At 40.0% G+C, this 13,632-nt stretch overlaps 1 pseudogene; it reads left to right on the top strand.

Moving 5' to 3' along the window:
- Positions 1 to 9,162: 9,162 nt before the first annotated feature.
- LOC146331058 (uncharacterized) lies at positions 9,163 to 13,147 on the top strand (annotated as a pseudogene).
- The last annotated feature ends 485 nt before the right edge of the window (positions 13,148 to 13,632 follow it).

Genomic DNA, 13,632 nt, shown 5'->3' with positions numbered 1-13,632 from the left:
ACACCAGCAAAGTGGATAGCAAAAATGTAAAGAAGCATAAAAAAAACTATAAAATAAAATGAGATTTTAGATGTACACCTTTTAAAAGTAAATGATCTACTCTAACACAAGCACACACTCACTTTATTCTTTATTCTTTTTTTTATTGTGTGTATTTTTTTATTTGTTAATTTGGGGTATTTTTTTTATTTATTTATTATGCGTATGTTTTATTGTATTGTTTTAACTTCACAGAGATTTCCAAGATTTCTAATTCTCTTGTAATCTGTCCCTGAGCAAACGGCAAATAACGTTTTGGACTTGTACACTGTCTGGATATTTTGTATTATCCTGTTAATATGGCTTATAATCTTTCTTTGTGCCCCTTATAGGTACCTTGCCACTGGGGATTCTTACTCCAGCATTGCCTCAAGCTACCGTGTTGGAGTATCCACAGTGGCAACAATCGTTCCCAGTGTTGCCACAGCAGTTTGGGAGAGCCTAGTGGGGGAATACATGCCTGTTCCCAAAAAGGAAGATTGGCAGGCGATTGCCAGTGAATTGCTGCAGAGATGGAACTTCCCAAACTGTGTCGGTGCAATAGATGGTAAACATGTTGTTATCCAGGCTCTTGCATCATCTGGGTCACAGTTCTACAACTACAAAGGGACATTCTCCATCATCCTGCTGGCTGTGGTCGATGCCAGGTACCGGTTCCGGGTGGTAGATGTTGGTACCTATGGAAGAAACACCAATGGAGGCACACTTGCTGTCTCCCCTTTTGGAAAGGCTCTCCAGGCAGGCAGGCTGGATCTTCCCAAGGACCTTCCTCTCCCGAGTGCTGAACATCTTGGTCCAGCACCACATGTGTTTGTGGGGGATGAGGCCTTTCCGTTGCGCAAGGACCTCCTTCGCCCTTTCCAGGACGTCAGCTCTCAAGACAGCAGTGTGTCTCAACTACCGGCTGTCCCGTGCCAGGCGGATAGTTGAGAATGCGTTTGGGATCCTGGCAGCACAGTGGAGGATGTATCACAGAGTCACTGGAGTGTGCCCAGAGAACGTGGATAAGCTGGTGAAGGCAACAGTCATTCTCCACAACTTCCTCCGATGGTCTGATGCAGCTCCACCAGCTCAGTGCCCTCATCCAGAGCCTGATAGGCCTGCACCTGCTTTCCAGAACATCCCCAGAGTGGGAGGCAATAATGCCGCTGCCACAGCACTCTGTCAGAGAGAAATACACCACATATTTTTCCTCTCCCGCTGGTGAAGTACCATGGCAACACAGTCTGCTGTAGTAGGGACCCTGTACCCTGGCCCAAAAATTATACGGGTTGTAATCATACATTGATCTGCATCAATACAGTTCAGGTCAGAAGTTTACATACACTTGTACAGAGCATGTTTATCATGGCAATTTTGAGTTTCCAGTGACTCTTATAACTCGTAATTTTCTATGATGGAATAATTGAAATGTGTCCTTGTTACAAAAAACCAATCATGCATTTTGGTTCTTTCATAATTTTATTATTGCTCTTCTGGAAATATGACAAAATCTGCAGGGTCAAAAATATATTTACAGCAATGCTAATATTTGGTTAAAATCCCCTCAGCCATTTTCACCTCAGTTAGGTGGTTTTGGTAGCCATCCACAAGCCTCTGGTTGTATCTTTGACTGCTGCTCTTGACAGAATTAGTGCAGTTCAAATAATTGTTGTTGCTATTTCCAGAAGAGTGATAACAGGGCTCCAGACTAACTTTTTTTTACTAGGAGCACAGTGGCCCCTAAGTTTTAGGAGTGCAAGCAAAAAATTTAGGGGCGCACACCAAAATCAACTATTCACATTTCCTCTCATTTTCACTGTATTACTGATAAATACTTGAACAATAAATGCAGAAACTATAATGTTTTCCTTGGCAATGGAATAGGCCGTGTTAAACTTTAATATCAATTCGGCCTCCTCTGTGCACTGGTTAGCAGCCTCATGTCTTCTAAATGCAACTGGGAGTGGAGTTGCACTTTCATTACACAGGTCACGGCACATTTTATGTTTCAGACTGGCACTGTGTTTGCTCAAAGTGTTGTGTTTTAATTGTGTGGTGCCAGTATTATCAGTGAATTTCATGTTCCCCGCATGTTGTGGGTATCAACAGCAGAATTTGCAGTTGATTGAATTGAATCCGTCTCCTTAAAATACCTCAGCCAGGTGAACTCGCGCAGCCACTCATCGCGAAAACAGAATTTCCTGGCTTTTTTTGCCACGACCGTTTCCTCACAATCTGAGTCGGACTCATTATCAGCATTTGTCTCCTCTGGAACACAAGGTTTACTGGGGAGAAAGTCAGAGCTGATAGTCCTCTTTGCCATTGTTCATTGTTTACAAGAGTTATGTGAAACCTGTGGATTCGCGCGATAACCCCAAGACCGGCCTCTTTTCACACATAAGCCGATCACAGTGGTCGTTCGGCCCCCACTCTCACACACACTGGCCCGCCTTCTTCTTCGTTGGTGTTCGTCTCCTTTCTTCTTCTTTTGGAGTTAATGTCGGTTGGCAAACCAGCTCATTTGTGCATTACTGTCAACTACTGGGCTGAAGTGTGGAGCAGAAGTTTGTCAACAACAAAAAATATTCCATAATAATAATAAAAAAAAGCGCAGTAGCGTTGTTGGGTATATATAATATTTATTTACAAGTGGTGATTGTATATAAAATTCTCCTGCTTTTATGATAAAGATTTGAAAACAGAAGAATTATTTCATGAAAAATTATTTAAAAGGAATAATTGAGATTTATTTCATTAATTATTACTGCTCTTTTTTCAGATAATTATCAGGAAAATGACAGCTTTTTAACGGACACCAATTCAACTAATATATATGGAAAATCTATTGTAAGTATTGTATTCACTCATATCATGTTTTAACCTCATTGCAACTGATAAAATAAACATTTGAAATATTGCTATCATCATTTCATTGCATTGCTGTTTGCTTTCTGTAAAGTGGTTAATTTACTATCGTGATTATGTTTGATGAAATTATGTTTCAGGCCTGAGCCTTAAAAAAAAGGCATTTGCAATATGCAATTATATTTGTATTATGTAAATATTCAATTCATCCAAAATCTGTACAGAAAGGCATCAAAGTAACAAGGCAAGTCTTAACTTGTACATTGCAAGAACACTTCAAAAACAACATCTAATCTAGTATACAAATACATTTTCTCAATGACAATACTACTGGCAGAAACACACCAGAGGGCTGTACTACAAAGCAAGCTCAACACAGCCAGGCTTTCTTTGCATGATCTGGCTCAAGAAAACCTAAAACCACAATCAGAGATAACAGGTATCACGATGGTGGTTATCAACTCACTTTGTTAATCCAGGCTTTCGTCTTCAGACTCTGTGCACGCTCACATAAAAGGGGCGTTTGTTGCGTCATTTCACTCTTCTTCCGCATGAAATGAAGTGATCGTGAGCCACTTAGCTACCTCAAGTTGTTATAATTAGGAGCTGTGGAAAACATACAAAATACATTACAGCAAAAAACAACCTTGTTGCTGCAAATAAAACAGGAGAAAAATGATGTCAGAAAATTACTGATGGACTAAATGCAGTCTTAATGCTGCGGTTTATTCTAACATGAAAACTGCTTATTAAACAATAAAACTCCATCCAGCAGATTTAAACATGATGAAGTCTGTCTGACACTGTCCTATGATGACAGAGACGTGGACATCACTGAAGTTTTTGACCAAACCAACGTAAAATGAGTGTAACTGATTTAAGACTGTCTGTGATAAATGATGATGAATTTTCTAATCAGTGATCTGAGCTGCAAAATCACCGAGACAAAACAGATAACAGTAAAAAGTATTCAAAGTGTCTGTAGTTGCTTCATCATTATTTTACTGTGTGGATTATATACGATGTAAATTTAAAGAGTTAATATGATCTGGAGCAAACGGGGAAAATGACTCTGCATCACCAAATGGAGGTTACCATGACAGCACGATGCAGACAGTTTGTGCTGCTGTTACATTACATTATGTTACATTTTTACATTATATGGATTCGTTCTGTGATATTATGAACATACAACTCAACAACTTTTCTTTTTTAACATCCTCCCTCAGATTAAAAGCTATATCGCTCATAAACAACCTTATAAGGACAATAATCATTTAAAGAATGGTGCTTTTTACAGACGATTTAATCTGAAACTCTGAACATAACCTGCTCCTGACCAGGTTATGAGTTTAGCATCAGTTACCATGGTGATCTAGCAGGTTAAAAGAGAGCCGCTTTCGTGACACTGAAAACCCTGGATTTAGACTCAACATAGCTTGCTAACACATTAATCTCGCTTCGTAGTAGACCCCTCTGGATCAGTGTATAGAGTTTAGTGTGGCATCTAATGGTGAAATTACAGATTGCACAGACTCCCATTTTAATCGTTTAAAGTTCGCGAAAAATGCAAAATGCTCTATATACAGGTACTATTTAGTTTGTTCCTGTGGGCTTCCTTTGGTAAACATGAGGCGCCACATGGCGGCCTCTATTGAATATGACCTATTCCCTCTGCAGATATAAACAACTCTTCTCAGGTAACGTAAACAGAACAGTGCTTATTTTCAGGTGGTTCTACACTAATGAAAACATACATTTGACTTTGTCAGACTTCAGTGGCTGAGAACTTGGTGCAACTGGGCTCAGTTTATATAAATAACAGATCACATTTCAGGGGGTTAGTGTTAACTGGGCTCTGTGTAATATGGTTAAAATTTCAATTTTGGCTTCTCCTCTGTGTTTGGGGGATAGGCTTCTTAGTATTGGCTCAAGAGGAATAATTCCTCTGGGCCATCTTCTTTATTTAGTGCAGACATAAAGGCCTGCTCAAAGCCTTCCTCTGCACGTGGCCTCTTTACTCTTTTACCAGAGGGGCCTTGGGCTTGAGATGGAGCCTTGGGAGGCTGGGCTGCCTGCAGGGTCGCTGTTTGGGGGGCACTGACATGGTAGGCCTCAAGTTTTTCCACCGTTTCTTACACTCTTCTTCTGCAAAAACAAACCACAGCTCTATGTAACAACATGATACAACATTACTATTGCTGAGCTAAACGACAGTTTATCTAGCACTGATCCTGTCACTGTGTCTGCCTGGAATATCAAACGTACACAAACAGCTAAACTAACGTTAGCATTGTATTTAGCTCAACGGTAGTTCGTAAACTCTGCCTAATCACAAACCTGGTAGCCCGATCTGACTACTGACATTTCGCCAAGCAATACTCTTCCTGCCGAGATCATGGTATGACTTTAATGTGGTGTTATACAGTTCAGGGAACTCGGAAACACAGAGAATGAGCTTTTCTTCCATTTTCTCTCCCTCCTCTGTTTGTATGTGTCGCTTCTGGCTATGTCACATTCAGCTGTTATCTCATTGGTTGCGTTTTGAAAGGTCAGTGGCAAACAAGGTCATAGTTCAAATAATTTGAACTTTGGGCGCAGCGATAAGCTGCAGATCCGAGCGGTGCACCACGCCGAGGGTAGCGGTGCCACTAGGTTGGTCAGCACAAAGCGTTTTTACCGCTGATCGAGGGCCATAACTGCCCCCCCCTTTTCTGTCTCTCCCTTTCCTTGCCTAATCGTAACACTCCCTCTTCTCCCTTTATACCCCATCCCTCACCTTATCCGAACCCTAACCTTCCCCCGCTTTACCTCTCTTTTCTTTCCTCAGTTTTTTTCTCTTTCTTACTCTCCTTTTCTTTTTTGTTTTCTTCTCTCTTTCTCTCTTTCTACTTTGCCTCTCCCGTCCTCCTCCCCAGTGGCGTTAGGCAGAGGGGAAATATAGGACAGCCTACTCCGGCGGGGTTGTGGTTGAGATTAGTCCATTTCCCAATTCTTATTTCGGTACTCCTGGCTACATCTTCAATCTGTCCCTCCTTCACTATCTCCCTCTTTTCTCACACTCTCCCTTCCTTAGTCAGTTCGACGGCCATCCTGTCAACTGTGGAAATTTTCCTACTTGGATTTACTGCATTGACTTTGAATGGGAGACATTATGGGACTGTAACTCATGAACGGTTTGAGGACAAGACTTGACACTTTCAGGGAAGGCATGGAGCTCAAGGACACACAACCACTCCAAATTTCTTGTGATGTGATTTCTTCTGATGTCATACAGACTCGTGGATGGCACCGTTGGATGTGGCATGGCTGAAAACATATATACAGGAAGTTGTCCCATGTCTCTGCCACCTTCAGGAAAGAATTTATTGCACTTAAACCTTTAGTTTTCTACCGCAAAGCATGATGGGCAATGACCTCCGCTATTTTGCTTAATAACACGGCTCAGGAACATCAGCATGTTGGATGAATCAGATGTGGTCGGAAGGGTGTGCTGAGGTGGTCAGATGATCCTAAGCAGATCCTACCCCATGGTATCGGCTTGGTTGTGTGACTACAAAAAAGCTCAGTTGCTCACACAGGCAGCATTCCTACACTCATTCACGTGTGCACTTAAACTCCATGCTACTACATACCCAGCCTCTGAAAATGTACATCCCTATCTCTATCACCATTGTAGGTACAATGGGAAACACTGTCAAGTTACCAGGGCCTTTCTATAAAGATAATCAAGCTGTGTTCAATAATGACCACATCTATGAGCTGATGACGACCACAGTGGGTTCCCAAGTTATTATTCGTTTCCTCACGTGTACTGACCAAGGCACCTACAGAGTAGGAAATGAGACTTTTCATTTGAAAGCTGACACATGCGGTATGTTTTACTATACTGCCCAGATGGACAAGGTTAAGAAGGCCGCGTTCATTAGCACGCTCAACAGTGTCATTAGAATATCTATGTTGTATATGTGGAGTTTAGAGTTAGGCAAGGAGAGAAGGAGGTTAGGGTAAGAGAAGGGATGGGGTAGATGTCGAGAAGACAGGGACAGAGGAAAAGGAGGGTTAGGATTAGGCAAGAGAATCAATTCTCACGAGAGTGCAAGAGGATAAGAGTGATGTACCCACTCGCTTGCCTGGGCTCCCTGTCAGCAACAAGACATTCAAAGTCACACAGGAAATGAGGAGATACAAGGATATCTCTCGGAGGGCGATTTGGAGGACATGGACACAACTCCACCCGTAGCTAAACCCACAGTGTAATAATCTTCATAACAGTAATGTGTTTGTCATGGGGATCTTCACCCAAGTTAAGGGTAATGACCTAAAAGGTATATTCAGTAACTACAACAAGGTCCTCGTTGCTAGAATAATATCATTTGTAGGGGTTGCAAAATTAATTATTTCTAAGATGCACTGCAATGCAGACATGGATGATTCTGCATCGATGCAGTGACAGAACATAATTGATTATAGTGTAGAGACGTTCTGTTTTGATTTTCTAGCCACGCCTGGATAATAAAGTTCTAAAATTCAAAATAACTTCCTCGTAGCAACCTAGTATTTTAAAAACAGATCTCTGGGCACATTTCAGATTTTATGAACTTGCCAGGAATCACGAACTGGACAAGACACATGTTGTGTGTTAAGTCTATCACACAAAAATCTAACACCTTTAAAATACCACTAACTTGAGAAACCACATTAGCCGTTTTCACTCTGAGAAGCTAACGCCTGGAGCAACTAAGAAAACAGCAGATCCAGCCCAGCCAAGAATTGATGAGATGCTGTCAACTTTGCTGCCCAACTCTGAGAAAGGGAAGAGAATCACCCAGTCTTTCCCTATCAATTAAACACAAAATTTTATTTATACTAGTTGTAGAAAAGGCCCCAAAGTTTCCAGTTTATTGTATTCACTGTTGTTGATGTGCCTTTAATTATCTGTTCATCAGTGTTCATTTCAGTATTAATCTTACAGGTGAGCCAGCTCACGGGTTGGTTATATTGTGAGTGACATCACAGTAGAAAGCGAGTGTGTGTGCCAGTCTGACGGTGAGCTACGATTGTGCAGGACACTAACTTCAGTTTAACCCTCCTATTATCCTTGGGGTCAATTTGACCCCATCCAATGTTTATAATTCAAAAAATAATAGTTGACTTTTTTTTTTTTTTGCTTCATATTTCATGACTTTTCCTAATTTGATGGGTACAATTGATTAAGCATAAAATTATCATGATGATATTTTTTAATGCGCTGAACACATATTGCACACATCAGTGTTCCTCTGGGGTCAATTTGACCCCAAGCTGTTTTAACCGTATAAAACTTGTCTGTCTGTGTGTGACCCATGTGTGACCTAACATCCCCACACCTGCAGGTGCAGAGTTGACACTTTTGAGTTGATACATGACATAGGGGGGAGGGGGAACAATATTGGTAGGTGTCAGGTTTGTCCCACCCGAAATGATTCTAAGACCAGCATGACCTGTTCGCCACGCAAGAAATATGTCTGCAAGGAGCATGAACACACTGTCTGCACATCCTGTGTAAAGTAGTGCAGACTAGAAGCTTGACTGTGGGCCTAAAGAACTGTTCCATGTTCTGACTATCTGACTGATGTTCTCATTATGATTTTCTGTTTCACAAATGGGTGAATTTTCAATCATGTAAACCCTCTCACACACACCCCAAAAAACAAAAAAACAACAACAAAAAAAATCCCCAAAAAACAAAAACAAAAAAAAACATAAACAAAAAAAAAGGATAACAAGAGGAGGGGTGAGTGAGACTTTATAGTGACTAACCACAAATACATTACATAAAAAGAAGATAAAAATAAGTAAATAAATATGTTTATGAGAGGAAAGGGGGAGTCATTACTCATCATCACTCATCATCACTCATCATCATTAATGTTGTCAGTAAATTTGAGAAGATTTCTAATTTAAAAGTTTGGCCTGATGGTGGCGCTAGAGGACAGGTCAAGGTTTCATTATCAAGGGGTTATTTATGTATTCAACAAATAAACAAAGTGCCTGACACAAAAACTTGGTCAACAGTTTTCTGTAAATCATTTTCTGGAGGCAAATATCCCTGGGGTCAGATCGACCCCGAGTGTAAAATGTGTTAGTAATATTTGAGGATAACAGGAGGGTTAAGTTGTGTGTGTGTGTGAATGACAAGTGAGTACAACCATTGCATGACTGGTGTTATATTTCTGTGTTGATATGGTTGTGCATAACCTTTACTGACTGATGTAGACGAGAGTTCGGAGCGAAATGACTTTAATTACCTGCCGTGTCGGCTCTGTGTCCATGCCTGCTGGATCGCCACCTACAGCTCACCTGTCCCTGCACGTTGGGTGTAAATATGACATGTATGTTCATTTTCTGGTTCAAGTACAGTTTGGGGGGTGTTGTCGCTGCACTAAAATGCAGAGTAACTAGTGTTTATCACCAATGTTTAGCGCTAATTTGTCACTGGAAGTAGCACAGTAGTAATGCCAGTTAGGTTACTGGAAGTGATGTGTAAAATGATGATGACTTGACAGATGAGACAAGTCTTAGAGACCTGTGTGCTGAGTATTTTAAGTGTTTGTTTACTAGTGTAATAAGGGAGAGGGATAAGGTTGTAAGCTTTGATTACCTACCTCATTTGATTATTGTCTGTTTATATTAGACTGATGATATGTTACAGGTTGAGATAATTCACGGATATGTTTATTTATCCTTCATTCTTTCTTGTAGAAAACCCACACACACATACACATACCCCTAAGACTTGTAGAAGAAGAGAATATCACATCCTCCTCTCAGTCTTTTATTCCCACATACTCTGAACAGCCCTAAGTAGTGCTCTGGCCAGCACCCCTGTGTGAACCTGGTGACCAAACCCTGAGCCAGCACCCTACCAGACAGAATAGTGTCCTCTCCACTACACTAGTCAACTAGTCTGTCAGTAAGAAACTACTCAGAAAGCAGTTAAAATTGAACACAGCTTAGTAATTGAGTTGAATGTCAAACACTGTCCGAAAAATACTGTGTAATTGAAGCCATTTGAAGCTGTTAATCACGGCCTACAGTCACCGAATCGTATTCTGAATGCACTGTGGAATATGAACATTGTACAATAACGTACAAAACATGACAATATCTCTAAATGCATCACCTTTTCAGACCAAAAATGATCACAGTGTCTGGTTTGCATTTGCAGAAAAAGCATATGGATATGAAGGATGTAACATATTCCTTCTGCTTTCCAGTAAAGTCAAAAGAAAAAAAAGGTTCTTTTGGATCAACTGCATCATAAAGGAGATTTCAAGCACAATGCCAAAGTCCTGGAAGAAGACTCAGGACAACTTGTGACATGGAAGCAGCCCTCCTATGAGGCTTCATTTGAGGATTATTTGCCATGCTCATATTGTTATGGGATGTTTGTTAAAAAGGAGTTGTGGAAACAACCAGTCCTCATGTGAAGTAAAAAAATTACATGTGATAAATAATGTACAAAAGAGAGTACAAAGTACAAAGTCTCGCTGCACTCCTGCTTCCAATAGCTGCTTCCTCCAGTGGATGTCAGAAGGTCATAAATAACATACGTCAAGATGACGTGTCCTTTCACATCATGAGTGATTCTTTGATTTGCATGTATGGTGAATCACTGTATGCTAAACATGGGCATGTAAAGTCAAGACACCAGTACACTGTGCTTTGTGTTGGTTGCTAAAGACATGGACAAGACTGTGAGGGGTCTTGAAGATTTATGTGCATCATCAAAATTTCAGTTTGCTGTCAGTGTGGCTAAGAAGATTACAGAGTTTAGTCCAGGCAAAAATGAGTATGGAACACCATCCACAGCTGTCAAAATTGGATTCTGTCTCAAAGGAGCAGTGAAGGTCCTGATTGGACAAACACTCATGAATGATGATGACCTGGCAGAGAGGAAGGCAAAAAAAAAATCTTGAAACTTATGGAAAAAAAACTGGAAGAACCGTGTTTCTGTCAGTGCTCATCAAACAATACAAGAAAAGAGATGGAACAAACCAGATGACATCCCCCTGACCAAAACTGTGATGACTCTGAGGGACCATCTCAGGATGGTGGAAGAATAAAGCAAAGAAGGAACTGACACAGGAGTCAAGTTTAACAGCCTACAAGATGTTAAATGAGACGGTTCTGGCACAGGTCATCATCTTCAACAAGTGATGTGACGGGGAAGCATCATGCTTGACTCTTGACACCTACAAGACAGCAAGCACAAATCCCATAAACGAGGACATTTATGAAACCCTGTCTCCTCTAGAGAAAGAACTTAGCAAGCTGCTAACTCGCATAGAAGTCTGGGGGAAAAGAGGCAGGAAGGTACCTGTTTTCTTGACGGAGAGAATGCAAGAGTCGATCAATTTGTTGACTAAAAGGAGAGATGAAGCTGGCATACCTGCTGAAAACCCTTATCTCTTTGCAAGACCTGGTGCAATGACAAACATACGTGGATGTGACTGCCTGTGAAACTATGCAGAGGAAAGCAAAGCAGAAAACCCTGAGCTACTGAGATCAACTAAATTGAGAAAACAGGTGGCCACTCTCAGACAACTCCTGGATTTAAGTGAACAAGAGCTGGAACAAGTTGCAAGGTTCAGGGGGCATGACATCAGAGCGCATCGCAACTTTTACTGACAGACCGACAAAACCTTTCATGAAAGTAAACTTCTGTTTGCAATGGAGCAAGGCACTAGAACCTTAAAGGGGAAGAACCTCAACACCATAGACCTTTCTGTGTGGTATGTATGCACTGTAACTGATACAGTTTTGTCCTGCTGTTTTATACTTGTCACACACAGTATTGTCATAAGACCCTAGGAAGACCAGCTGATGTCATCATGTTAGCTCATGGAGATCCTAATAACCAAGAAGTGTATTTACAGACATAAGAATTCACAAGAAGAAGGCTAGTGACTTATTTTTTATTTGTAGAGTCTAAACCAGCTGGACAATATCAATGTCATTTAATAGAAACAAATTTTCAGGCAAACGTGGAAGGCTTGTCATCTTTCACAGATGAAACTCCCACATCAGCATCTGACACTGTCCCACAGAATAAAAGAAAGCCAGACAGAGAGGAATATGATGGTACATGCTCAATTCAAATTCTGTCCATTTTAAACGTGTGTGTTAGAGCTGCAGTTATTAGTTAATTAATAATTTCATCTGCAACTATTTTGATTTCATTGATTCATCTTTTAACATGTTTACTGGTTCCAGCTTCTCAGATGTGAGGATCTAATACCCCTCTCTGGTTTATATAAACTGAATATTTTTTGGTTATAATGAACATTTTCATTATTTTCATTCATTTTATAGACAAATAAATTTATTGAAACAATAATGGGAGGTTACAATAGTAGTGAAAGTGATTATAACTTGTAGCCTTCGTCTATTCTCAGTGACTCCCTTTTTTTTCACATTTCACATTTTTTCACATTCTATCAGAAATGTTTAAGTTTAGTTAGATATTATTTATTAAGGTCATAGTTAAAGGTGCTGTTGTACTTATTTTTTGGTTAACATTTTGTGCTCACTGTTTATAACCAGGAGGGGGACAGATTATTAAAAACATTTTTGAATATAATGTAGTCCAGTAAAACACCATCGTCATGATGTTAATGATGAAACACAGAACTAAATTAACTCCTCTGTGAAAGTGTCAGCAAACTCTGTACAACATCATACCAGTCTTTATGATGACTTAATGGCTTTGCAGTTTTATTGAAATGAAGCATAATAGCATGTTAACTCCTTGCACATATTAATGTAATGTAATTGCCTGCTTTGACTGTCTTTCTCCTCCCTGCAAGAGACTTACACCCTGCACTGAGGATGGGACTTCAGATATGAATGGTGAGTTAAAACTACATGAAAATTACTGGGTTAGGAAGGAGGACTGACTGAATAATCTCAAAATAATGGACAAAATTCATTTGGTAAAACTTCTCAAAATGGTGAATATTTATAGCTACTCTGTTTCCATAGAGTAGAAAAAAAAATCTTAATAAATGGTTAAGTCCACTCCATGCTGAGATTCCAAATATGAAATACAAATGTGAATTAGATCAGATAATGTTGTTGCCTGATATTAAGAGCTAATAGATAAATATAAAAGCTTAATTCCTTATAGAACACTTTATTTGGCTTTCACTGTCAGAGCAAAGTGAACGGATGTTCCCGCAATAGCTGAAGCAGAGAAGTCGACTCCATTGTTCCTGTTCTTTGTCACTACATCCTGGAAATATAAAATTCTTTTAATCAACAGCAGTTTTTGTACTTGAGGATTGGATCACTAACATTTGACCTTTCTTTCACAGTTGAAACTCTCACATCAACTTCTGAAACTGTCCCACATAAAGGGGGAAAAAAAAGGGCCAGAGAGGTGGACGATGGTAGGTTTTTCTAAAATACAGATTCTGTCCATTTTAAACATTTCATTACAAACCTTTGTAAACTCCATGTTCTCCACATGCTTTCAGTTTTCTTTCCTAAGGAGTATTTCACTGCTGTAAAGATGGCTCTTGCATCACACTCTTGTCTCTGCAGTGGAAAGACACAAATATTTTGAAATCTGAAATATTCTGAAATCAGAATATAAAAAAAATACTCAAATGGATTAAGTGATTATCAAAATAGTTGATGATTTAATAATTGGTAAATAATCAATTAATCCTTGCAGCTCTCATGTAGTCTCACCTGGCCCTC

Source organism: Lutjanus erythropterus, chromosome 2 (assembly GCF_056507025.1).
Source record: "Lutjanus erythropterus isolate fLutEry1 chromosome 2, fLutEry1.hap2, whole genome shotgun sequence".
In the NCBI taxonomy this organism is placed as follows: domain Eukaryota; kingdom Metazoa; phylum Chordata; class Actinopteri; order Lutjaniformes; family Lutjanidae; genus Lutjanus; species Lutjanus erythropterus.
This window is presented reverse-complemented; position numbering and strand designations above follow the sequence as displayed.